This window comes from Sciurus vulgaris, assembly GCF_902686455.1.
Source record: "Sciurus vulgaris genome assembly, chromosome: 10".
Taxonomy (NCBI): domain Eukaryota; kingdom Metazoa; phylum Chordata; class Mammalia; order Rodentia; family Sciuridae; genus Sciurus; species Sciurus vulgaris.
This window is the reverse complement of record NC_136470.1, coordinates 58681936-58709386: the sequence shown is the minus strand read 5'-3', so window position 1 is coordinate 58709386 and position 27451 is coordinate 58681936. Positions and strand designations below refer to the sequence as shown.

Here is a 27451-nt window from a genome sequence, read left to right as displayed (position 1 = left end):
CTTTTCTTATTTTTCCAAATACCATTGACTATGTGGTCATATAGAGATCTGGTCCCTTTCACTCTTTGCAAATAGGTGCATAACATCATGTATTCAGGGCTACAACCAGAAGTCCCATATCTCACATGTTTGGTTAAAGGTTTGTTTATTGTTGGAAACATCATGAAATAAAGATGCTTCACAGAGTCATTGTATTTTTACCCAATGGCTGCCAGGATCTAGGATTTGGGTCGATTTGTGTCAATTCATACTGAAGTCAATTCATCCTTAATGTTTGACTTTTTTTGTTGATATTGCTTTGGTTTTGTATCTACACAGGCCATTTCAGTTCAAATCCTAATTCTGATATGACTGCCTATGTGAATTTGGACAAGATATTTAGCTTCTCTGATGCTCAGTTTTCTCTTTTATAAAACGGAGCCAATATGAACCCCTGAGAGCTATTGTGGGGAAAGAAGTGACTGTGCCATTTTTTGCTGTTGAAGTCACTTTCAGAAGTGAGAGAAAACATAGTCACATTCAAAAATATAATTAGAAACTGCAGACAACCTAAAAACTATTACATTTATCACTACTATAGCTTTTTCTGCTTGTGAGTGGATAATTGAGTACACCTGGCATCACCTCTGTGACGCTGATGAATGAGAACCTGGTCATCAAATCTCTGCCAGGTCTGGGTTCACAACCACCAATAAGCTTGTGTGCACCATGAAACATCTACAACTGGAACCACATGGCATTCCTTTTCAGCCTCTGAATGGGTCTGTGCCTCAACAGGTTCTTCACTTCTTTGTTAATCAGCGGGTCACATCTTGACCAAGCTAGAAAACAAATTTGGAGGCTAGAGTTTGAGGAAAGTTTGTGATAGCAGTAAACACTGGTGGAAATGTAGTCCAACCTCTCACTAAAGTCTGCAATAATTGGAGTGTACTAGCCATTTATTAAGGGGATGTTGTGTATCAAGCATTAAAATTAGAGATATAAGAACATGGATGTTTAGAACACTCACCATTGTAAGCTTAAAGAGAACAGTCTTCACCACGCTGTGAGCTCCAACTAGGGTGGCCAAGGTCTTTGCTGATTCAGAAGTTTCCCAAAGGACTAAATGTGGCATCACCTTTTCAACATTCCTGGCCTTCACACATCGTTATTTCATAGCAATTAGGTTAATGGCTGGCTCACCACCGGCTTTCACCGTTTCACTGTGTCTCACAGTTCTCTCAAAATGTCAGGGGTGCAATTCTTTGTCTCCTTAAGTATTCTTTCTTTGTGGAGATAAGGATTAACACCTAAAAAGTCCATAAGAGAGCAGGCTATGCAATAAACATCCAATAATGTTAGCTGCTGCTGTTATTATTTGTGTCATCATCCATCATCATCAACATTGGGGCAGATGGAAAGTATTCAGAGATAATTTGTAGATTAGTTTCACAAAAATAGCTACATAAAAACTATAGAACCATGGAAGTCGACCAATGTAATTTTGCCATTTCTGACTATAAGACTTAAACTACAGTTAATTTCTAGGTAAACGGGATATCCCCACACAGCCTGCATTTGGCAGTTCAGTCAAATCTGAGAATCTTGGGTCTCAAAATTACTTGCATGAGTTTTCATACTGTGACAATCTTGTCATTTTATTGATTACCTAAACCAGGGAGAAATGCAAAAGCCATATCTTTTTTCTTCAAGCAGGAAAAGTCAATTCTGAGAAGTTGAGGTTCGAGATTCAAGTATTAGTTCAACAGGGCTATCTTAAGCCTTCAACTTCAGTGATCAGAAGGGTGCAGTTGCTTTGACAGCTCAAAACTTTATTAGGCTTTCACATCTACTTTGTCTTGGCTTGCTGGGCCAGCACTCTAGATTTCCTTCCTTCTGCCTCCTTTCCTTCCCTGTATACTTTTCTACTTGTTCATTGAGCCTGTATTATGTTGCAGACACTGTTCAAGGCACTAGGGATCTGTGATCAAGCAGAATTTCTACCCTCATGAAACATTCTAGTGGAAGTAAAAGTTAAATGTATAATATGATATATTATCAGGAAATCATCATGTCTTACCTCATTAGCATTTGACATGTTTCCTTCTCCAGAAGAGCAAGGAATTCTGGAGAGGCTCCAAGTACCCTGGGAGTTGGATTTCTTCATTGACACCTATAGCGTGAAATAATTTTGACCTCTTAGAGGCTCAGACCCTAGGGTTTATTGTATGTGCTTGAATTAGAGGTGGCTTCCCAATGCTGACTGAGGTCTTTACTGCAGAAGGGCTCATACAGGTCCCAGTGCCACCCATTCCATTCTTCCTCAGGCAGCTAATGAGCATGACTAACCCTTCTTTCTCAATTCACAGGCTAATGCTGAGAGACTCTAGTCTGTATGAAGAGCGCTTGAATGAAGCAAATGTAAAACCAGTTGAAGCAACCCAGTTGGCAAACAACTTGATAGCACAGAAGACAAAGCTACAGAGTGAGAGAGGTAAGTGAATGTGCTGCTTCACTTATGAGTAATCCTCACTCCCAGGAGATTCATGGAGGCACAACTGAGAGATAATTACCCACAGACTGGTTGGGCATCCAAAGACTCTAGTGGAGGAATGTAGCCTCTGCATTACCCTTGCCCACAGATAAGCTTCCATCTGGAATGGGTCACCTCTATGCTGCTTTGGGAGGCTCTGCCCAGAAGAAAACCATTGTGAAAACTGGCAAGACCAAAGGATTATTAGGGCTATCCATATTGTCTAGTAGGCATGACTTCTTTACAACTTCTGCATCAAATGAGCATTGTTGCTAATTTTTAGTGAAGACCCTACATTATTTTTACACTCAGTAAAAGTCATAATCTGTACAATGGCCTACATGATTAGACTCCCCTTATATCTCTGGCCTCTGGTACTACTTGCTGCTTCTCTCATTCTGCCTTAGCCACACTGAACTCTTTGCTATGCCTTGAACACACCTGGCTCACTCCCACCTTGGAGTCTGGGTCTAGCAATTTCATCCTCCTGAACTACTTTATTAATTCTGCAAAGTCTTGGAGGTGGAGTTTAATCAGATGAACATCTGAGGCAAGTCAGAATAATCCCTTTGAGAAGGTGCCATTTGAGCACTGTCAACCCATTTGCCACTTGTGCTTCCTTTTTATAATATTTTGTACACAAAATGGTTGTTTGACCCAATTAGATAGTTTCCACCTACTTGAATATAAACTACATGAGGTCAGGGCTCTTTATTTTGTTCATTGGTGTATGCCTATAATCTAGACATTGCCCAGCACTTACTGGTTTTTCATATACATTTGGTAAACTAGAAATAGTAAAATGTCCCATGCCTTATTCTTTACTATAAACCACTATTGATATACTTTTCCAATCTTTTTCATTTTGTTTTTACTTTATTGTAAGTTTTTTTATATCATGCTTATTTAGTCATTTTTAATGGCTGCTCCCATCCTTTAAATAGATGGACTATAGTTTATTTACCTTGCCCTGTAACTTGACTTTCTCTGCTATGAAGAGCATGTGGCTTCATGTTTGTCTGTAATTAGAATTATTTTAGTAGCATATTTCCAGAGATGGAATTCCTAGGTCAATGGAAATAAACAGTGAGTTATTGACACTTGGAGGCACACATGATTGAATACAAAATGAAGACAATTCGAGTTGTCCAACATTGTTCTGACACTTTACACATCTTTTCTGTATGCTAACTCTAAGGTCAAGGTAAAATTAAAATGAATTAGAAAAATTAAAAACTTAGAAATCGAGAAGAGGAAAGTATTTGGGATTCAAGCCAGAATACTGAATAGAACCCTTCTTCTGTTATCAACAGGGAGTGTGACACTTGGTCTCAGTTTGATCTTCTGTACCATTGAGGATGTGATGTGTGACTCCACAGTCCAGAAACAAAGCCAGAGTACATTTGTATATCTGGGCCTAAAGAAAGTTCTGTACAAAGCTTGCTTTAATAGGCATTGCCTGCTTCCTCCTAGTTATTGGCATTAATTTTCTACTCACTTTTTTGATGAGGAAATTGGTGGGTAAGTGAGTGAAATGAAAGTGGGTGTGAGATGTAATTCTACTTAGGATGCAGGACCTTTTTCTTGCTTCCTTTAATTCTTATCTTTACCTTTTGGCTTTTGTATAAATTAAATTTTAAGCATGAACTTATCCAAGCTCCCCCTCTCCTCATGGGTTCATGTTCCAGACTTTTTAACATTTACTACTTTTCTGCTGTTATTACCAAAGTCTCTTTCTCAGGCCCTGTCATCTTATCATACCCTGCTTCTAAAAGAGACCAGTAGTACATGTCATTGATTAAGCCATGTTAAGTATGTACTTGTTCTGTGATAGAAATGAGTCATTGACCTCAATATTCTAATGGATTTGCATTTCTTCAGAATCCTTTTTATTATTATTTATTTATTTTAATTAAAAATCATAAATTTACATAGGGCAATAGTGTTTGATCCATTCTGTTATTTTTTCCCTTCCCCCCCCACCCCTTCCACCCCTCTTTTCCCTCTATACAGTCCTTCCTTCCTCCATTCTTACCACCCTCCTTATCCCTAACCCTAAACCTAACCCTAACCCTAACGCTAACCCCTCCTACCCCCCATTATATGTCCTCATCTGCTTATCAGCGAGATCATTCGTCCTTTAGTTTTTTGAGATTGGCTTATCTCACTTAGCATGATATCCTCCAATTTCATCCATTTGCCTGCAAATGCCATAATTTTATCATTTTTCATGGCAGAGTAATATTCCATTGTGTATATATGCCACAGTTTCTTTATCCATCCATCAACTGAAGGGCCTCTAGGTTGGTTCCACAATCTGGCTATAGTGAATTGAGCAGCTATGAACATTGATGTGGCTGTATCTCTGGTAGTATGCTGATTTTAAGTCCTTTGGGTATAGGCCAAAGAGTGGGACAACTGGGTCAAATGGTGGTTCCATTCCAAGCTTTCTGAGGAATCTCCATACTGCTTTCCAGAGTGGCTGCACTAATTTGCAACCCCACCAGCAATGTTTGAGTGTACCTTTTTCCCCACATCCTCGCCAACACCTTTTGTTGCTTGTGTTCTTGATAATCGCCATTCTAATTGGGGTGAGATGAAATCTTAGGGTAGTTTTGATTTGCATTTCTCTTATTACTAGAGATGTTGAACATTTTTTCAAATATCTGTTGATTGCTTCTACATCTTCTTCTGTGAAGTGTCTGTTCATTTCCTTAGCCCATTTGTTGATTGGATTATTTGTATTCTTGGTGTAGAGTTTTTTGAGTTCTTTATAGATTCTGGAAATTAGTGCTCTATCTGAAGTATGAGTGGCAAAGACATTCTCCCACTCTGTAGGTTCTCTTCACATTACTGATAGTTTCCTTTGCTGAGAGAAAGCTTTTTAGTTTGAAGCTATCCCAGTGGTTGATTCTAGCTTTTATTTCTTATGCTATGGGAGTCCGGTTAAGGAAGTCTGATCCTAAGCCAACAAGTTGAAGGTTTGGACCTACTTTTTCTTCTATTAGATGCAGGGTCTCAGGTCTGATTCCGAGGTCCTTGATCCATTTTGAGTTGAGTTTTGTGCAGGGTGAGAAATAGGGATTTAGTTTCATTCTGTTGCATATGGATTTCCAGTTTTCCCAGCACCATTTGTTGAAGAGGCTATCTTTTCTCCATTGCATATTTTTGGCCCCTTTGTCTAGTATGAGAAAATTGTATTCATTTGGGTTTGTGTCCATGTCCTCTATTCTGTACCATTGATCTACCTTTCTATTTTGGTACCAATACCATGCCGTTTTTGTTACTATTGCTTTGTAATAGAGTTGAAGATCTGGTATTGCGATACCCCCTGCTTCACTCTTCCTGCTAAGGATTGCTTTAGCTATTCTGGGTTTCTTAGTCTTCCAGATGAATTTCATAATTGCTTGCTCTATTTCTGTAAGGTACATCATTGGGATTTTAATTGGAATTGCATTGAATCTGTATAGCACTTTTGGTAGATGGCCATTTTGACAATATTAATTCTTCCTATCCAAGAACATGGGAGATCTTTCCATCTTCTAAGGTTTTCTTTAATTTCTTTCTTTAGTGTTCTGTAGTTCTCATTGTAGAGGTCTTTTACCTCTTTTGTGAGATTGATTCCCACGTATTTTATTTTTTTCGATGCTATTATGAATGGGGTAGTTTTCCTAATTTCTCTTTCTGAAGACAGAATCCTTTTAAATATGATGTTTCACTCAAAGATTCTTAAAGTTTGGTCCACAGACCCCCCAGGGTCCTCAATACCTTTTGAGGGTCTATGAGGTTAGGATTATTTTATTTTAACACTTAGATGCTATTTGCTTTTTAAATCCTTTCCCCCCTCATATTTATAGTGCAAAAGCATGGACAATTTAAATTTCTCTATTATTATTACAAATCCAGCTGGTAGCACCATACTGCACTATTAATTATTGTATTCATTAATATGTACTCAAAGTTTAAAAAGAATGGCCTTAATAAAGCAGTGCAAATTAATTATATTACATTTCAACCCTGAGTATATGTCTTTTTAATATTCTATGTGACAAAACAAGTCTGCATTAAGAACTTCTGTTTCATACTGAAGTAAGATGTGTGATTTAATCTGAGCTGAGCTAGTGGTTTTATTCAGGGAATATCACTTTAACTTGGAAGAACAATTGACAAACTGTTTATTCAGATTTACATATTTGGCAGATATTTTCTCAAAAATGAACAAAGCAAGCCTGTCATGTTGAGAAAAACAACTGACAGCATTTGTTGCCAATAAAATAGGAACTTTTAGGTAAAAAATAGATTTTAGGAAGCATGAATATGCCATCATGAGCTTGAGTTCTTAAAGACTTTTTTGATGAGATCAGTGGTGATGTTAACCAATATGATTTTTTTAAAAAATATTGTGTGATATTGTGATTTATGAAAAGAGATACTGTAGTCCATTTTTATCTGTGGGGAAGACATTCTAAGACCCCTAGTGGATGCCTCACACCATACAGAGACCTATGTATATTATGCTTTTTTTTTTTCCTACTTAATGACTAACAGGTAGGTGGCAAGTACAGGGTATATATGGTAGACAAAGGGATGATTTGTGTCCCAGGTGAGACAGAGTGGCAGTGAGAAATTTCATCACTGTGTTCAGCATGGTGCACCATGGGAAACTTATGAATTGTTTATTTCTAGAATTTTCCACATAGTGCTTTCTAACTATAGTTGGCATTGGGTAACTAAACTCATCTCAGAAAGTAAAGCCAAGGATAAGAAGAACCTGTGTGTGTGTGTCTGTCTGTCTGTCTGTCTGTGTTTAGTCTTTGTTTCCCTATACATAGACCTTAAATCCCTTGAAATCTGTGATGTATTAATGTCTTTTCTATGCTAATGCAGTGGCTAAGAGAAAGAGTTTGTGGGTTGTGCTGGTCACTAAGTAGACCAAGGCATGATTAGAGAGTTGGAACATTTATTCCCACCCCAAATGCTAGGGTGGGGAGAAGTGCTAAAAAGTTGAGTTGATTACCAATGGCCAATTAAATCAATCATGCCTACATAGTGAAGCTTCTGTAATAACCCAAAACAACTGGGTTCCAGAGTTTCCTCTTTGCTGAATATGTTCCTAAATGGTGGCTCTTCTGGAGAGGGCATAAAAGCTCTGTTCCTTCCCACATACCCTACCCTGTGTATATCTTTCCTCTGTTTTCATCTGTATCTTTGGTAATACCCTTTATAATCCAAAACGTAAGTAATGTATTTTCCTGAGTTCTATGAGCTGCTCTACCAAATTAATTAAACCTGAAGAGAGGGTCATGGGAACCCTGATTTATAGCCAGTCAGTCACCCAGGGGTGCTTTGCCAGAGGCACATCCCCAGCCTTTTTTTATATTTTATTTAGTGACCAGAGTAAAAATGTTCACTGATAGAACTGGATTACATATTGCAATTAACCTTTAAGAAACGTTCATTTATTGGGTTTCTGGTGTGTTGTCAAATGCTGGTCACAATCATCTAAAGAGACTACAAAAATACATTCCCTTTTGGAACTAGGTACTATGGGAGGCTGAATTTTCTTTATATACATCAAACAAAACAATATATTGCAGTAGATATGATACAAAAGTAGATATGAGACTCTAGCTGTCTTTCATTAAGCCAGAGAGTTATACACACACACACACACACACACACATATATATATAATGGTGTTGAAACAAAAATATGTTTTGGGAATAATAGTTTTTTCCTAAATTTTTTGTTTATATTAACATATTAATTAGCATGTTTGTACTATTTTAAAGTAAATTAATAATTTTTTAGAAAAAAATGAATATTATGAAAATGGATTTTTGTCATTGTTTTTGTTTTAACACTGTCATTCCTTTATTCAGAACACAGTTGTTTGGAAGTATTAACTTCAAAGTTTTCAAAGATTGGTTCTCGATTAATTAAACATCCTGTAGACATACTGCCACACAAAAAGCATTAAAATAGAATCTAGAACTACAAAATATAAAACCTACCCTTACTTATTTGTATAAAAATACCACCCACAAATCTAAATAAGTCTGAAAAGTTATCTGAGGCTCTAAGTATTGTTTGCAAGGTAAAGAACTCTAATTTGGATTGCACAAATTGTAAGAAAGCCAATATATAGATTTCATTAAAAAATAAGTACTTTTAAATCTGGCATAGCATGCAATGAGAACTCTTAGAACCTGAAGCAGGGCACTTCATTTGTTAAAATTAGGAGAGAAATGTTACTCTTCTGGTGATTCAGTCCCCCCACTAAATTTATCTCAAGTATTTTATTTCAGTCAATTTTGCAACATTTCAGTTTCTCCACAGATAACGTCATAATTTTTACTTTAAAATGTCAAGTCATAAATTTTAAACTAAAAAGCGGCAGCAGTACTTACTATACTCAGTAATTTAAATGTGTCCCAGTATAGAAGCATGATTTCAATTAATCCTCTGACGCTAACTTTTAAAAAAACTTACAAATATTCAGAACAAGGGGAAAAAATTTTAGATAGTCTAGATTTAAAAAGTAACTGCCTTGAACATGGAGCCTCCATGACAAAATTGGAAATGTTGTTGTCCGCTCATTGTATTTTATTTAGTAGCCAAATAAGGAAATGTGCTTATACCAAATATTTTCATATTTTTAATGGACACCCACTTTGAAACATAAATCTTAACTTTAATATTTAGTTTCAAATATTTTTCCAACTGCCTAGTATGCTCCAATTAAATTCTATATCAGGTCATTTGTTAAGACTGTAAGAAGAATAAGTAAAGATTCTACTGAGAAAAATTATAAATACTTCGTAGAGCTGGTATCCAAATCACTTGGAAAGCCATCTTAAAAACTTGAACATATGTTAACGGGTAATTATTCTAAATTTTGAGGAACTTCAAAAGCCTCCCCTGCTGATTTTCTGTCTTCATCCCATAAGTAGTCTTACTGTGGTCAACCAAGAACGATTGACAGAAAGCAGAGCTTGTTACATGGAATTGTATTGGTAACAATATTCATATCTCAGAAGATATTCAGTTTCTTCCACTTTGCTTGTTTAAAACCAGACAGGTCTGAAAAGGTGGTTGAGGCATAAGACTAACGATTTTCCTGGGTGTCCACAAGTTTCCCAATTTTCTTTTGGGATAAAGGGAGGGGAATGAAATGAAAAGAAGAAATGGAAGGAGAATCTTATCAGTTATCACATAATCCAGGAGCTGTATATCTGAATAGAATCTTTACTGTTCTGCTTCTGCTTTCCAGAATACTGAAGTGACAAATAGCCACTTCGGTACCCTTAGCCAGAACAAAGTCATTGTCCTCACGTTAAAGATCTCTGGATTACCTCTAAAAAACATCAATTTATCATTCAAGAAACTATTATCATTTTGTATTTCAGCTGACTGTAGTTTTAGTTAATTTATACATAACTTAGGATTGAAGTACACCAAACAACCCTTTTATAAAAGTGATCAGATTTTAATTGTGGGCTAAAAATGACTATTATAGTGAGACTGAGTTAGAAAAATTAGAATTCTAAGTAAATGGGGAATTTCACAGTGGGGTTCAATGAAAATTTTTCCCTACACACACTATGATCATTCATAAATTAGTGAGTCTTATTTGGAATGTTAAGCAAAAACAAAAACAAAAAAACCAGTAAAATCACACTTTTGCTACAAAAAGTTACACATTATCTTCTGTAGTGGTAACTATTGTACATGAAGAAATAAAGATGTGATTGCTTTATTGCACACCCAGGAACATCAGGGGATCTGAGCTTAGGGTGATCTAAGAATATCTAATAATTTTCTTCCTCTTTGTCATCTTTAGCATTTTGTTTCCTCCTTTTCACCCCAAAATGTTCTTCATCTTCCTCATTCTCTTCTCCATCTTCCACATAGCCATCACTATCATCTTCTTCCTGAATTTCTTCTTTTGTTAAATATGAGAGGCACACCACCTCTCCTCCAGTTCTGAGCCTGTTGATCTTCAACCTCCTCATCTTCCTCATATTCTTCAGGTGGACCAGTTTTGTCGTCTTCTTCATCTCCTTTGTCTTCCTCTCCATCCTCCTCCTCCTCCTTTTCAGAGTTTGTGCTTCATTATTCTCCTGATCTAATCCATTTAAGCGTGAGATTTGCTGTTGCAGTGCAAGCATACTTTCTCTGTAATCTTCTCTGACAGTTAAACAACTCAAGACTTTTTAAATGTTAAAAATCTGAAAAGTTTCCAACGCACTGAGATTTTGATTTTGTTTCCACTCAGATTGAGGTATATAAAATTTGGACATTTCTCTGCCCATACTTCCAAGTCTCCAAAAATTAGATTGCCACTAAGTTCTAATTTTCTGAAGTTTGTTTAAGGTGGATCTAGTTCCATATAGCTATACTCAGAAATTTTACTTCCTTAAAACTATCATTCAGACCTTTAATTTCTACATGATCATAGACAATTATCAAGGACTAACTGTGAAAACTTTTTAATAACCAAAGCAGGTTGTGAAAATAAATGCCCTCAAATAAGCATTCTCCACCTGAGAATTCACTCAAAGTATCATTTATATAAAATATGTATTAAAAGAGGATGAATAGTCTTTGTTTTCTATAGGCAGGGAAGTAATTTGGAATAAGATTCTGAAAAAATTAATGCATTTATTGTTTCATTGGTTTGGTTTTCTTTCCTATTTTAATAATATGAAATACATAATTTATATGGGGAAAATAAAATTTAACATTTATTGGCCTGTTTTAAATTTGAATTTAAATTTACTGTTAATCATAAAAACAAAAATTGTACATATTTATTGGGATACCATGTGATAGGTTAATATATGCTTATGTTGTGTAACATACAACAGGTTAAATATATCTATCTCCACAAATATTTTTCATTTCTTTATGAGAACATTCAAAATCCTTTCTTCTAAGTTTTTGAAATATACAGTACATTATTGTTATCTATAATCATTTTGTGTAAGACCACACCAGAACTTCTTACTCCTATCTAACTACAATTTAGTACCCATTGAACAAACTGTCCTCATGCTTTCTCCCTCCCTACTCCCCGTAGCCTCTGGTAACTACCATTCTACTCTCGACTACTCATTTCTGTTATGGGGCATTTTGGGGGTTCTTTTTTGTTCTGTTCTGTTTTGTTTTTTTGTGCTAGGGATGGAACTCAGGGCCTCACCCTGCTTGGCAAGCATTCCCACTGAGAGTTACATCTCTCGTCCTGTACTCTTAACTTCTACTAGATAAATTTCTTTATTTTCCACATAAGAGGGCTGCAATAAATGTGTGAATGCAGATGTCTCTTCAATACATGGATTTCATTTTCTTTGGCTATGTACCCACTTGTAGGATGCCTGGATCTTATGATAGTTCTGTTTCTAATGTTTTGAGGAGCCGCCATACTGTTTTCACCAGTAGCATATTGGGTTCCCTTTTCTTTGCATTCTCATTAGCACTTTCTATCTTTAAGTCTTTTTGATAATAATCATTTTTACTAGGGTGAGGCAACATGTCACTGTGGTTTAGATTTGCATTTCCCTAGCAGTCAATGATGTTGAACATTTTTTCATAAACCCATCACCATTTGTTTATCTTCTTTTTAGAAATGTCTATTTAGGTTTATTGCCCATTTTTTAACCAGGATACTTGATGTTTTTTAGTTCCTTAAATCCTTGTAACAAATCTAAGGCCCAGACCTACTTCATTCTCCTTCCCTCAAGTAGGAGGAAACTTTCTCTAAGCTGCTTGGAGTTCAGGGAGAGATAACATGGATAACTCCTGTCTTTTTCAATGCTTTTTTCTTTTTTATTACACTAAAACTGTGGCCTCTCACCTGGCCTACATAGCTCTTGTGAAAGTAGACTGATATGTGAATAGTTATTAAAATTGGTATTTGAAATTTTGTTTTAATTTTAATATGTTGTCTATTAATATGAAATAATCTTTGAGAACTTTAATGATTTTTAAGAATATAAAGAAATATAAAAAAGTTTATGAACTGCTGCTTTAACTCAAATAGATCCTTCCTTATAATGTTGAAAACTTCAGAACTTGATAGTAGCAAGAGAGGTAGAAGTAAAAAAAAAAAAAAAAAAAAAAATGGGGGCTTTTGTTGTTACATTCATTGTACTGTAAGAATAATTACTTTTTCCAAGTTTTGGCTTAGCTTTTAATACCATTTCTAGTAATCATGGTATTTCTACCCTATAATTAATAAACTAGGTCATGCAAAGAGGTAGAATGTGCTAGAATTTTCCCTTCTCATGGTCACATTTCCAGTAGGAAATGACTATCGTATTCATTTAGCAATTCAGTCAACAAAATGCATTCGCAATCACTTTTCATTAGTGATGCTTTATTCCATCATGCTCTACCATAATTTAGATCTGCAATGTGTCCCATAGGCCCATGTTTTTAAAGATTGGTCCCCAGCTTGACACCATTTGAAGATGTTAAAAACGTTAAGAAATATGATATATTGGGAGGTCTTGAGGTCATTGGGTCCATGCCTTTAAAGGGGATTGTGGGATCTTAGTATCTTCTTCCTCTTCTCTTTCACTTCCTAGCCATGAGGTGAGCAATTTCACTCTGCCACATGATCCCACCATGATTTACTGCCTCACTGAAAGCAATAGGCCAACTCATGATGGACTGAACCCTCTAAAACTATGAACCAAAATAAATCTTTTCCCTGTGTGATTATCTCAGGTACTTTTTATAGTAATAGAAAACTGAGTAACCCATTAGCTTTGTTTACAAATGAAGCAAAAATATTATAATTATCTAAAAATTATGTAGACATAAGTTGGGAGAGCCACATATAATAAGTAAAGGAGTAAGACGTAGAAGAAAGTATAGTGGTGTTCTTTAGGGTAAGAACTTCATTTGAATCTATATCCACCAATTACTAGCTATGATTATTTCTGTCTCACATTTAAGTGAGTTTCCCTGTTTCTTCCTCTACAAAATGACTAATATAATACTTTCATTACCAAGAAGTTATGAGAATTAACCTAGATAATATACATAAAGTACTTACAGCATAGAAAGTTTCTCAATAACAGTAGCTAATATCGTTATTGACTCATACTAGTAAAACATTAGTTCTATTTTCAGGGTTCTTGTGTGTCCTTAGAAGACTTATTGCCATGGTGTTGCTGATAACAGAACTCTTAGACTCTTCCTAAATATCAGACAAATGTGGGCAGAAGTCATTTTGTGTGTCCTTAAAGTCAATAAGTCAAGTAGAGGTGACAATCTCTTAATTTATTTTATGAAATCTTTCTGTATTGAGTTCCTAAAGAGGCTTGAAGAAAAGGAGTCTCTGATAAACCAAATTACCAGGGAAAAGAGCAACTTTGATCATAAACTGAAGAACTAAGAAGACAGTTAGACTAGGAGATCAGGGTAACTTTATTTTTCAACATTGACTCTGTTTTTAAAAATAGTGTTCAAATGCTTTTAATTCCAGCAGCTTGGGAAGCTGAGGCAGGAGGATTGTGAATTCAAAGCCAGTCTCCACAACTTAGCGAGACCCTGCCTCTAAATAAAATATTTAAAAGAACTGGAGATGTAGCTCAGTGGTAGAACATCTCTGGGTTGTTACCAGTACCCCACTGCCCAAAAAAAGATGATGAGAAAGTACTATATAAGTAATGGGGAAAAACCCATGTTGGACCTTGTAAGTACTAGGAAGAATGTTGATGATTAAAATATCTTCCTCAGTGATTAAAATCACTTTATAGTTCATCAGATTTAGAGTAAGCAAAGTATGTGGTTCCATTTTGCATTATTAACTGAACAGAATGTCAGTAAATCTCTACGGATTTGATTCTGAATTGCTCACCAAAAAGTAGAATTCAACAGAAGACTAGAATGAAAAATGTGGAGCTGAGTTCTCAATATTATTTTACTTTTGAGTTATTGAAATTAGTCTTTTCTGCCTATGGAATAAATAATGTTAGTGAGTGACCCAAAGGAAAGTAACTCTTTAGGGTGAAAGCATATTGAAAAGACAGAAGATGAGTTCTTCAAGTTCTGATGTTGAAGTCTAATTCTTAGTTCATCTTCAAGGTATCTTGTTACTATGACACCGGAGTACCTCACTTGTACATGATCTTACTAAAAGGCATATGCTCTGAAGGTGGAGGTAGTTGAATGTTTGTTAGTATATTGTTAGTTTTTCATCATTATGATCAAAATACCTTTGTTAGATTTTCACCACTGTGATCAAAATAGCTAACAAGAGCAGCATGGAAGAGGAAAAAAATTTATTTTGGCTCAGAGTTTTATACAGTTCATGACTGACTCCAAGGTAGAAACATCATGGTTGTAGGACATAGTGGAGGAAAGCTGCTCAGTTTCTGGCAGCTGGGAAGCTAAGAGATTGACAAAGGAGAAGCTAGGGACAAGATATAGCACCAAAGGGCATGCTTCCAGTGACTATCTCCAGCCACACCCACCTGCCTACAGTAATCACCTTGTAGTTCATTCAAACTATTAATCCATCAAATGGATTAATCCATGGATGAGGTCAAAGTTTACATATTCCATCATTGCCTCAAAGTCCCACTTCAGAACATAGCTACATGGGGGAACTGAGCTTCCAACATGTGAGCTTTATGGAGGACATTTTACATACAAACCATAACAATTATTGGACAATTTTGTTCCCTCATACTACTTAATTTCTATATCATATATAAGTTTTGAAATTGCGACCACTGTTTATGCATCAGACATTGTTCTATATACTTCTCTCCTGTTATCTCACTCTGTATCAGTTGTATGAAGCAGGTAGAATCATATTATACAGGAAGAAACCAAGGTTCTAAGAAGACAACCTGATGAAGGTCACACAGCTAGAGAGGCAACGTGAAGGAATTTGCATAGTGAAATGGCTTGATTGATATTTTAGAGAATCTTTCTGGCTGCCTTCACAGTGGCTTCCGATTGGTCTACAAAGCCATCTTCTCCAGGCTCCTCCTGTGAACTTACCTCACACATCTGCTTCCCTCATTACTCCCCTTCAGTTGCCCTGGCTTCCCGTCTGCCTTTATAATTCATACCTTAGAATTGTTGTAACTGCTGTTCCCATTGCTATTCCTTCTCCCAAGTTCTTTGGGGAATGGTGAGAACAAATATTATAGAACATGTTCTTGTTTTTTTTTTTTTTAACTATTAAAAATAGTTTTAATGAATGTTTATTAGTTTGTTTACATGTTGATTTTGTGTATGCTCTTACACCTTTAGATTCCTTAGGGCAGAGACTTTGTCTTTATCTCCTTTACTTCTATAATACTAATGCCTAAAATAGGTACTCAGAAAAGGCATGTTAAGGAAGAGAAGCCATAATTTTAATCCAAGTTTATCTGATTCCAAATCCTGTGTCCTGCTCAGACTCAATTTGTATTAATGCTTCTCATTCACTGACCAAGGCTATCTGATTGAGAGTGCCATTAGCTAAGCTTTGTGCTTAGAGCTGCAGCTGCCTAAGATGATTCTGCTTTTAATTTGCGAAATGAACCCATGAAGATTGGTCAAGTCCCTGTTCTTCCTACTACATGAGGTTACGTACTAGGAATAATGCTGCTTGGTTGACCAGACAATTTAAGTGACAGAAATGTTCATTAAACTCAGCAGGAGATACTACTGTATTACAGGTAGTTATCTAAATTTAAATATGTATATTAATTAAAATAAAATTAAAGATTCATTTTTGACTACCCATGTTCTGGGCACAGTCTCAGTATTGAATAGCTACATGTGGCTACTGGTTGTCATCCTGGATAATGTACAAATAAAACATTTTGATACCATAGGAAGCTTTGTTGGGCAGCACAATTTTAAAGTGATGATAGATGAAGTTTTCAGAGGTGTACATGTGAAGTTAAAGAGGTTTCCTCATTCACAGAATGAAAAGACTAGTCAGATTCACAGTGGTTCTTTGTGATTCAAACGAGATCTGAATCTTACATATTACCTAAAACAAATCTTATTGCCTAAATGATAATGAGTATTCTCCTTGCTACCTTTGTGTTCTCCATTACTTCCAGAACTTCACGCCTGTCCACCACTGAAGCCCACATAGTTGAACTGCCATTTCCCTAGATGGAACTCTTCCCTGATTTAATGGCAAATTCGTTACTCTCTATCCTTTTTCCTCTTGTCCCAAATTTCACCCCTGGTATTATCTTATGAGGTTGAAGTTCTACTTGAATTGTGGCAGGTTGTTATTAATTTTATCTTTAAAAAAATTATGTCGCCTCCAAGAATTTTCTTGTTAATGATTGTGGTGCCTTTTTTAAACCTGTGTCCCTCTAGCCTCAGAGTTCCTTGGCCCATGTGCTACCAACTAGGCATGACTGTGACCTTCTGCAAGGAAGAACCAGAGGTCACAGCTGAACTGCACTGGACCCTATCCAAAGACAATGCTAAAGTGGTCTTTGGACCACTTTTGGACCAGTGGAGAAAGAATTATGAACATGATGTCACCCAGAAAACTGAAGAGTTAGAGGATGCTAAGTGAGTAGGGCAGGACTATCCTTCACCTGGGGCTGGTCACACACAGGAGTCTGAGAATAATGATTGTGTCTTCAAGGTCTCATGGTGTATTTAGCAAATTCTTGCAGAGTGTATGAGCAAGCCCAAGACCAAAGGTGAATCATCACTGCTGGCAAGAAGCACATACTCTAGAGGGGCTAAAAAGTATTTTTAAAATGGTAGAAACTATTGAGAAGTCCAGGAAAGAAAGAAGTCTCTTTCTAGAGGTATAAGTAAAATCTTTATTGAAGATATATCTTTGAACTGTGGTCTGAAAACTGGGATATCACTTAAAATATTACATTTTACTTGGAACACCTAAATAACTGAGTGTGTGTGTGTATGAATACAAATATATATTCACTCATTGTAGTTGTGTCTCTGGTGTATGACTTATAGACTAACAAGTGCATCTCTGTGAAAATGGGCAGGGATAGTTAGAAACGTTAGCATCTATCAGCCTGACTTATGGGACAGAGTTTGCTTTGAAAAGAAGTTATCCCCAGGTCACCCCTAACATTAGAATATCAATTTCATAGCCAACGCCATGAAGAGGTTTTAAAAGTTCCTCTCAGGAGCTATAAAAGTTTGGAGCCTAGCTAAATGAAGACCCAGTACCAGGGTACAGTACTGAAACGTTTTGCTTAGAGGTTGAGAGACTGTGTATATTTGAAAGAAAGCATTAAACTAACCTCGGTTTATAATCATTAAGGATTTACTGAAAAGGATGTGTCCCTGGTCTGGTAGCTTGGCAAAGATCCAGTGCAGATCAATACATTTCTTTTTAACTTCAACCAGCAATAATGTTTTTTTCCATCTTCACCTAAATCGTTGAATCGCATTACTGTGTAGTTACAGAACAACTGCTGTGTTCTGTCCCAGAAGGGGGACCAAGTGATCCATCTCTGTATCTGCAGTAACTTAAAAAGGGTTTTGGAATGATGGATACTAAAAATACTTGTGGTAGGTGTTTTACAAAAACCCTGGACCCCAGAAAAATGGGGCTTTGAACTGATAGGCCTCCTTATATTAAATCTGTCATTTGCTTCTAAAGTAAATTTTATTTTTCTTCTAACGATTGAAGATTTCAAGTTGAAGTGCCACCTGTCATTCTATTTAATGGTCTCTTTGGGGAAGGCTGTGATCATTAATCTGGATTGTCAACTTGATTGGATTATGAGATGTTTAGGATTAAGATGTGTCCACAAGGGACACATCCAGAGATGACTGGCATGTGGGGCAGCAAACTGAGAAAAGACCCCCACCCTGAATGTGGACATCACAGTTTAATAGATTTGGGTCCCAGATGGAACAAAAAGCAGAAGGAGGAGGAATCTGAAGTCAATATAAGCTCCATTCTTGCGTGGGTGTGTTGATTGCTGCTGCCATTATCTGAGGATGTTGGACTCCAGCTCCTTCTCTCTTTCAGTATGGACTCTGAACAGTGATTCTCCAGGAACTGCCTGGGACTTTAGTCTTGGACTTGGGCTGTATTAATGGCCCCTCTTGTTCTGAGGCTTCAGCTTCTTGCACTCAGCAGTTACTGGTTCCTCTGGCTCTTTGGTGAGTAGCCAGCCATATGGGATAATCCAGCTTCTAATGATGAAGACAATCTAATAAATCCCTCTTTTTATAATCATACATATTCTGTTCTATGGTTCTGTTCCTCTAGAGAAACCTTACTAATCTTCATACATATTGTATACAATGGCTTCCAAAAGAGAGGAAATATGGGTCATAAAAAAAGGGGATGGGACCAACGCAAGACCAAAACTAAGCAGGGCAAATATTAAGTTCCTTAACTCCATGTCCAGCATGTGGTGGGGAGATGTGGGCCCAAAAGGACTTGGGCAGCCCCACTTCTATGGCCCCATTGGTTATAACCCACATGGCCTCTCTCCTGACCTGACTCTGTTCACAGACTGCAGGTTTTTTTGGCAGATAGTCCACATTTCTCTTACTTCTACAAGTCTCCATTGAAGCATTGGCTTCATTGTCACAATTTCATACATCATCCTCTTGGGTTGCCCAAAGGGATTCTGACTCTGCTACTCTTTGCCTGAACCACCAGGCCTTCCTTTGAAATCTCAGTGGAAGCCTTCATGACCCCTTAACTCCAGCATCCTGCATTCTTGCAGAACCAGCACTATGTGGAAGACGCCAAGGTCTGCTACCAGCTCAAGTAGTAGCTGGGCCTCCTTGGACCATGGCTGCAGCAACCTCTTAGTGCTCGAGCAGTTGAGTGTGCCCCCTCAAAAACTCACATATTAGCCAATGGGGCAATGTTCAGAAGTGAAAAGATTGGGTTATGAAAGGTGTAACCTCATCAGTGGAAATAATCCATTTGATGGATTAATGATTTGAATGGATTACCGGGTTGTAATTATAGGCAGGTGGGTGTGTCTGGAGGAAGTAAGTCATAGGGGCCATGCCCTTGGACTGTATCTTGTCCCTGACTCCTCATGCTCTCTCTAACATTCTGCTTCCTGAATGTTGTGAGCTGGGCAACTTTTTGGGGCCATGTCCTCCTCTCTTATGTTCTGTCTCACCTCAGGCCCAGTCAACCAACCATGGATTGAGACCTCTGAAACTGTGAGACTAAAATAAACTTTTCCAACTGTAGGTTTTTCTTGTTATTTTGTCACTGCAATTAATAGCTGACTAACACAGGTGGGTAGAAAAGAAGAAAAGAATATAGACTACTTTATGGCCACATGAATTTGTTCAAACTAGTTTTGTAGGATGTGACAAGTAAAGAAAAATAATAGGAACCATGGTAATATCTGAAGATCCTTTTGATTTAAAAATTATTTGAACATCAAATATATAAAACCTTACCTCTAAATCACTTCAGAGAGTTAGGCAGCTACAAATATATCTAGGGTCCTGTGCTTTTTGATTTGGAAAGTTGACCATCTACCTGCTTTGCTTTCCAGGACAAGTTTCAAATCAGTTAGTTTAGCAGAATCAAGTTCACCTAAGACCCAATTATTGCTTTGCTTATTTTTTTTTTTGAACTGGAGTTCAAAGTTCTCTATGAATAAGAATTTGCTTTCTTACTTTCTCATATCCATTTACATTTGCTAGGCAACTAAGTAGGTGCTTATAATTAGCAAGTTAAACTGCTAAATAGGTAGCTGTTGCTAAATGTAGTTTAAAATTATCAGTAATATAAAGGTGACCTATTTCTTTATTTTTTCCTGGAATTTCCCAGTTTTAACATTGAAAATCTCATGTCCTAAGTCCCTCAGCATGGTCGATCACCCAAAATAAACTACTATTTTCTGGGTACTAATCAAGTATTTCTAAAGTAGTTACAATGAATGTAATTATTTTATAAGACTCGTGTTTTAGGTTGGATGAAGTATCAGAATTTCCTCTTAGGAAAGATGAAGGAAAAGTGAAGTGACATAGTTAGAAATCAGTGAGCAAAGAGTTTTGCTTGAGCCAAGAGCTTTCCTGAATGCTGAGTGAGATTGGGTTTTGTAGGATTCCACCAAAAAAAGAGATGCTTTATTACCACACTGCTCTATTAGATTCTGTGATGGTTAATGTTGGTCCTTAACTTGACTGGAATGAGAGATGCCTAGAAAACTGATAAAGCACACAAACATACTTTTGGGTGTGTCTCTGGGAATGGTTTCCAGAACATTTGGCAGGTGGATCTAAGGACTGAGAGAAAAAGACCCACACTGAATGTGGGTGGTTTGGCCCAAATGGACTGAGGGCCAGATGGAACAACACACAGAAGAAAAGGGAAGTTCCCATGTGCTGGACTCTTCTTGGGTTGAAGTGTTGCTTTGTTTGCTTGCTAGCTTTCATTTGTTACCATCATCTCGAGACATGAGATTACAGATTCTTCAACCTTTGTACATGGACTTGTACCAGATACTCTCCAGGGCCATCTAGGCTTTCAGTGTTAGGTTGGGACTATATCCTCATTAGTCCCTTTTGTTCTGAGATTTGCAGCTTCTTGGACTGAGCAGCTACTGGTTTCCTTAGCTATCCAGCCTGCTGATGACTACTATGGAGTTGTTCAGCCTCTGATCATGTAAGCCAGTCTAATAAATCCTCTCTTATATATACATTCTACTGTTTCCATTACTCTGGAGAACTCTGACTAATACAGACGAGTTGTGTGGTGCATGTTGATTCATGGGGACCTTTTTCAGTTTAATAACTGTGGAGCAGGAAAGCTTTGGCATAAACAGTTCCTTTCATCTAAGAAATGTAATAAGAGAGTAAGAGTGGGACAGCCAGCAACCCTGCAGGAGATGTAAGCAAGAGAACACATTTTATTCATTAAGAATTCCTGAGTGCTGTGTAATGGGGGTGATGGAGGAGGTACTTTAATAAACCACTCCATCACAAAGGATGCTGGAAGAACACAGATTAAAGGCCCCACAAGAGCACTGGGACGTGTTACGTGGCCATCATGATGGGTGGGTCTGGGATGTATATAAATCTGGGCACAGGAGCTGATGTGTAGAAGACATTAAGAGAGAAGAGAGAATTGTGTCACGTTTAGAGCCACATGAGTAGAGGAGAGGGCGAGAGAATGAGCAGGAGAGCACAGTGTTCCTTAGGAGCAACACAGCCCAGGAGCTCCTTAGAGACTAAACATGCCTGATTTGTACATAGCCTACTACTGGGAAGGGGTTTGGAATGATCTTATTTCCTCATTTCTTATGAAATTGTCAATAAATTCTGTATTGCTTATTCAATTTTAGGGTAAGTAAATATTTATAGGAATTCAAAGAAATCCTGAGTTCCAAGTCCAGGTTGCAAAGAAAGGAGGAAAGTAAAATCCATGCAGACACAGGAGCCAGAGGGTAGTCAGCCAACAGCTGGGTTCTGTAAGTAGAAGGAGCTGCTGTTACTTCACTCTATTAAGCCAGCCTCTGAGGCCATCCCATTTGGTACCTGAGCACTGTCTTTAAACCTGGACAGAGTTGATGAGTTCCGTGAAAGGTGATGCCTCAGATGCCCTATGTCCCTATCTTCCCTTCTCAGGAAGAAGCTGGCAATCAGCTTACAGGAGGCTGCTGAAGCCATACAGGTGGTCAATGCCAAGAATGCCTCCCTGAAAAGAGCCAGCACCAACTGCTGCTTGAGCTGGATATGACCTCTCTGAGCTTGGGAAGGCCCGCTCTGCAGTAGGCCCTTGCTGACTGGAAGCAGAGGCATGAGGAGTCCCAGGCATTACTGAATGCCTCTCAGAAAGAGGCCCGAGCTCTCTGCACGAGATCCTGAAGCTCAAGTACACTTGTGAAGGGAGCTCTCAGGGCCAGGAGACACTGAGGGAGAACAAGAACCTGCAAGGTGCTCTCAGCTGGCTTTGCAACCCAAGCAAGAACCAGGAGCTTGGGGAGAGGCCTGGCTACAGGGCAAGGCTGCCTTCTGTGGGTAGAGAGCCTTGGCATTTCCATGTTCCATTCCTGTTCTAATTTTTTAAGATTTAGTCCTCCATTGTGAAAAATTTTTTTTCTATAGGTGTTATTTACCTGAAATTAATTAAAAAAGTAAAACTAGTTTTATGCATTTAGCATAAAACTTCCTTTCTATGCTATAATGGAAACAACTCTCAAGAATTTCTTGATAGTCATAGCCTTACATAGATTTTTCCATGTATAGATCCATTTGTGTATCTTTTGCCCAGATTAAAAATTGTTCCACACCTTTTATGTAGCGGTGTATTTTGTAATTTAACAAATATTTCTATAGCCCATGCTGTGTGTTTTTCATATAGCATTCATTATTGAAGTCTTAGTAGAGTCTTGGTGTTAGTTTCATCTGTAAAATGCTATTATATTGAGTCACATAAGTAAGGTTAAGAAACTTGTGTGACTTCGCAGTGGATAAGTAGCAGATCTGGGATTTGAGCCAGCTGGGCTCCAGGGTGGACATAGCTATGCTGTCTTCCATGTAACTTGTAGTTCATTATATGCCTAAGCATAGAGACCTGCCACATGCTTTAAAAAGCTAGATAGTGTTTCATATAAGGAAGACCAATACTTATTTAACCTATTCACTTTAGGCCTGATTTTTGCATAATTATAAATAATTATGAATTATACATGTATATGCACATAGTTTTACACAAAATATTTCAGTATAATAAACTCCTAGAAAAGAAATTGCTGGGCTAAATAAATAAATTTAGAAATTTTAATATGCAGCCAATTTACCCCACTACCAATAGCATAACAACCCCAAGATTCCCTGGAAGCAGGTTTCTTACTACAGCTTTCTGTATGAACTTCTACAGTACACAATCACTGACTGGCCATTGAGGGGTGTTCAAATAGTGGATAGTAAACTTCAGCGACATCCACACTTGGAGGGTTTATTGTAACACAGATGACTGGGAACAACCCAGAATTTCTGATTCAGTAGGTCTGAAATTGGGCCTATGAATTTGCATTTCTAATAAATAAATTCCTAGGTAAGGCCTGTACCAGCTGGTTTGGGGACCATCTTTGGTCTGGGGTGGACCTTGGAGTTTGGGCTCTTCTCAAGAGTTCTTCAAGTGATTCTAAAGTGTAGTCAGAAGTGAGAAAAAACTTTGAGTTTTCTCTGGGGAACCCTTCTTTGGAGAGGACTTATTAGAAAAGAATTAAAATTCATATGTGAATTCTTATCTAATGTATTGTTTTGTACTTCTTAAAAAAAAATTCTGACTTATCTTAGCAGGCCTGATGGTACATACCTGTAATCCCAGCTGCTCAGGAGGCTGAGGCAGGAGGATCACAGTATCAAAGCCAACCTGGACAACTCAGTGAGACTCTGTCTTCAAATAAAATAAAAAGCACTGGGGATGTATCTCAGTGATAGAGCACTAGCATATACAAGGCCCTGGGTTCAATCCCCAGTACAGGAAAATACAAATTGACATATCTTACCAATCCCAGATCTCAGAACCTGAACAGGTAAGCTCTTGGACTCTCCACTCCTCTGTATTAAATAATCTCCCAAGATACAAGGCCTACACTATACTATGTCAGTATCAGGTGGCAGAGGTTTTGTGACTTCTGGAAGCCTCGGTCATAGGCTGTGTTCATAAGAGGATAGCCAAAACTGTCAGGTACTTGAGTTGAAGTCACTGTCTCCCCTGAGTCCCTTGTGTTCATCTAGCCTATCTGAGGCCATGCCTTGGCTGCTGGCAGACAGTGACCCACCTTATGCTTTGTCTTGTCCCAGAGTTAAGTGGTGGCTTACACTGTGTTGACAGCTAAACACTTGCACTGGAAGTGTAGGGATTCCAGGTCTGTGTCTGAGAGTACTTCCAGGTAGACTCTGAAACGGCTCTAACATGCAGAACCACCGTGTAGGGTGCACAGGTTGTCCAATTCCCTGACTCCAAGATTCACCATCTTCCCCAGTTGTTGACAACTTCCTGGCAGATGGCAAAAGACTATATAGACAAAGGAATGCCTTTTTCTAATTGTAACAGAGATCCCCTGTGAGTTAATGGTGGTTCTGCTCTCAAGTTTCTAAAGGACTATATGAACATGGCCCCAGCAGGCCTCTAGGAGTGTTACAATGTGCTTGATATCGTGGGTCTGAGATTGAGCCCTCTCACCAACTTTCCTATTCTTCCCTCTGTCCAGAACAGATTTCTAGCCTGACAAACCAGGACAGAAAAGGGACCCAGACTTTCACTGAAATGGAAAATATCAAGAAACCTGATTGGATAAGAGAAGATGAAACCCAGGTGACACGGTAAGAAACACAGGTTGATCTCCAGGGAAAGGAGGTTCCCCCACTGGGCAAAGGAGAAAATCTGCAACCATATCATGACACTGGTTTAACTGACTACTACATGCTGGGCACCATGCCAAATGTTTGATATGCAAGTTTTAGTTAATCACCCCTAAAAACTATTGTTCCCATTTACAAAGGAGGAAAATGAGGCCCAGAGATCAGGATGAACACTAGTGAACACAAATTTCCTGACGGTAGTGACTAGAGGAAACATGGCTATCTCATTCACCAGTTTATCCCCAGTGCCCGTACTCACTACTCAAAATGGACCAGCTGCATGGGCACCACCCAGGAGCTTGTTGGAAATTCAGCATCTCAAGTGCCTCCCAGCTCCACTGAATGAGAATCTGCATTTTAACTAGATCCCTTGATGTTTCCTATGCAGGTGAACGTTGGGGAAGCACTGGCCTAGAATCCTGCTGGCCTATAGGAAGAGCTCAACAAGTACTAACCCAAAGATGAAAGAATAAATATCCTCATAGCTGCACCACTTTTAAGTGGAGTCATTCAAAGACAATTTCCCTTCAAAAAAGACCTTCAGTTTTTCAAATGAAATTCCAAGTGATGTTCTTAGACATGTGCTTCTGAAATCTCATCTGTGTGCAGATTGTTTGATAGAATGTGTTCAGTGTTATCAATTCAAAGTTCAGCAAAAGTCTCTGGCTTTATCCCTGAGTGAATGTTAGAGGTGGGAACAGTCACTAAGACATTTTTCCAGAGAATTTGTTGCATGAAAAAGGAAGTTGTCCTGTCATAGTCATTAGGTGTAAAAAAACCCTAAAGAACCTCTTTTCCCTTAATGGAATTTTGTCAACTTATATATATATATATATATATATATATATATATATATATATATATAATCTCAATATCCCTACCTGGCATACCCACCAGTACAGAGAATGATTTTTGAAAGGTTTGGCAGTAAATCAGTCGATTTTGGGAAGGGGACTTTTGGAAGACCTAGTAATAGAAAATTAGACCTGAAGGACTGCACTGGACAAGCATTGTTTGTTAAAACTTACCACTACAATTCTGTAAAAAAGCTGCAATGCAGAAGACGGGGAGTCCACATTATCCTTTATGAAGAGTTTTCAAGTACACAGCTCTTGACACAGCTCTTGCTCTTTTATGCACAAATGTAGCCCAAGGTCTTCTGAATTTTATATAGAATCCCTTAAAGTGGCAGCATGGTGTCTAATAGCAAGTCTGGTTCTTGTGCAGTTGACAGGTTTAGTTTCATATAGTTGTTGTCTTTGGCTCTCTGCATCCTGTTTGGGGGCTTTCTGAAGCTACCATCATATCTGAAAAGAAGTAAATGTTATGATATAAATTTAAACATTATAACCAGACAATGAGAAATATGTTTGGAAGAGGCAACTTTAGTCCAAGGTAACATAGAGGCATCTTTGTATATTGAATCAACCAGGACCCAGGATATAATGTCATCAGGGGTGATGACATTAAGGCCACAGTGCTCATCCCATTTAGTACCACTAGATGGCAGTGTGTGCTATTAGCCTTTTCTCAAGTTGTATCTTCAGCCACATCATAAATACTTCATCAATTTGGACATGTATTTGTGGCTTTTCCTGGTTGAGCATTTATGAGAAACATTATCAGTCCTTCTTTCAAGGCCATAAAACTCAAATTATCACAGGTCACCTTCTCTATAAAGATTCACTTTCCCAGAGCATTCTAGAGGGTTAGAAGTGAAAGTTTCCTCCTGAAGGAGCTATACCATTCCCTCAGAGGAAGTTGCTATCCAAGCATTTTGGTTTCTTTTCTGTTGAAGGTAGTGTTCAAAGAACAGCAAAGGAGGTCTCATTAAAATGTCTAGGCAATTTTACTTTTTAATTTTGATGGTAGGTGTGAATCATTCCTCAGAGCAGAGAGTTCTGTGAATCTGCTCTCAGAACTGTCCAGAGTTAACTGACCAATAGATCATCATGCTTATGTCCTTATATAACATCAGTATGCTCCATGTGTGTGTTATTTCTTCTTCCTTTGTATGCATTTTATATCTGGAATAGACTTTTAAAGATTTCATCAAACTTACACTGTTAAAATTGAATCACCTTTATAACATTCCTGGAAACAACTCCCTGACCTATTGAACAGTCAAAGGCTCAGAGGATCTCCCTATGTGTCAAAGCAACCCATTTGTAGTAACAGTACTTATTAAAGTAATAATGGCTCACACTTAGTGTTATGTATCAAGTACATCCTAAATTCTTTTATTTGTCCTTTAGATGACAATATCTGGGCACCATTCTGTTTCTTGCTCTCTGAACCCCCTCAACTTCCATCCTTCTGAGATGTCAGAATTAAAAGATTTCAGATAGTAGTTTTGTCCCAACTTTGATACTTTTATTGATTCACCCCAACAATGGGATGTTAGAAAAAGTCAAGAGTAATAAATGTAAGCATATAAATATGTTACAGACAAGATTGAAAATTTCTATTTTAAAAAATTGCCTTAGAATTCTTGCTCTTGAACTACAATTGAAAGACCTTAGAATGTCAAAGCTGCTGGTGAAACGATAAAGTAGTCATTCATCTTTCATCTCACCCCATTTCCAGATACCTGATTTGAACCTATATTTCTCT

General features: G+C 37.7%; 1 pseudogene across 1 annotated transcript in view; it reads left to right on the top strand.

Moving 5' to 3' along the window:
• Positions 1-27451, top strand: part of LOC306637631 — a 129978-nt pseudogene that overhangs the window by 88067 nt on the left and 14460 nt on the right. The window contains exons 11-16 of the transcript in view: positions 2349-2473; positions 10546-10655; positions 15478-15665; positions 16859-17059; positions 19216-19319; positions 24688-24799. The product of the transcript in view is annotated as an uncharacterized misc_RNA (transcript). The remainder of the gene's footprint in view (positions 1-2348; positions 2474-10545; positions 10656-15477; positions 15666-16858; positions 17060-19215; positions 19320-24687; positions 24800-27451) is intronic.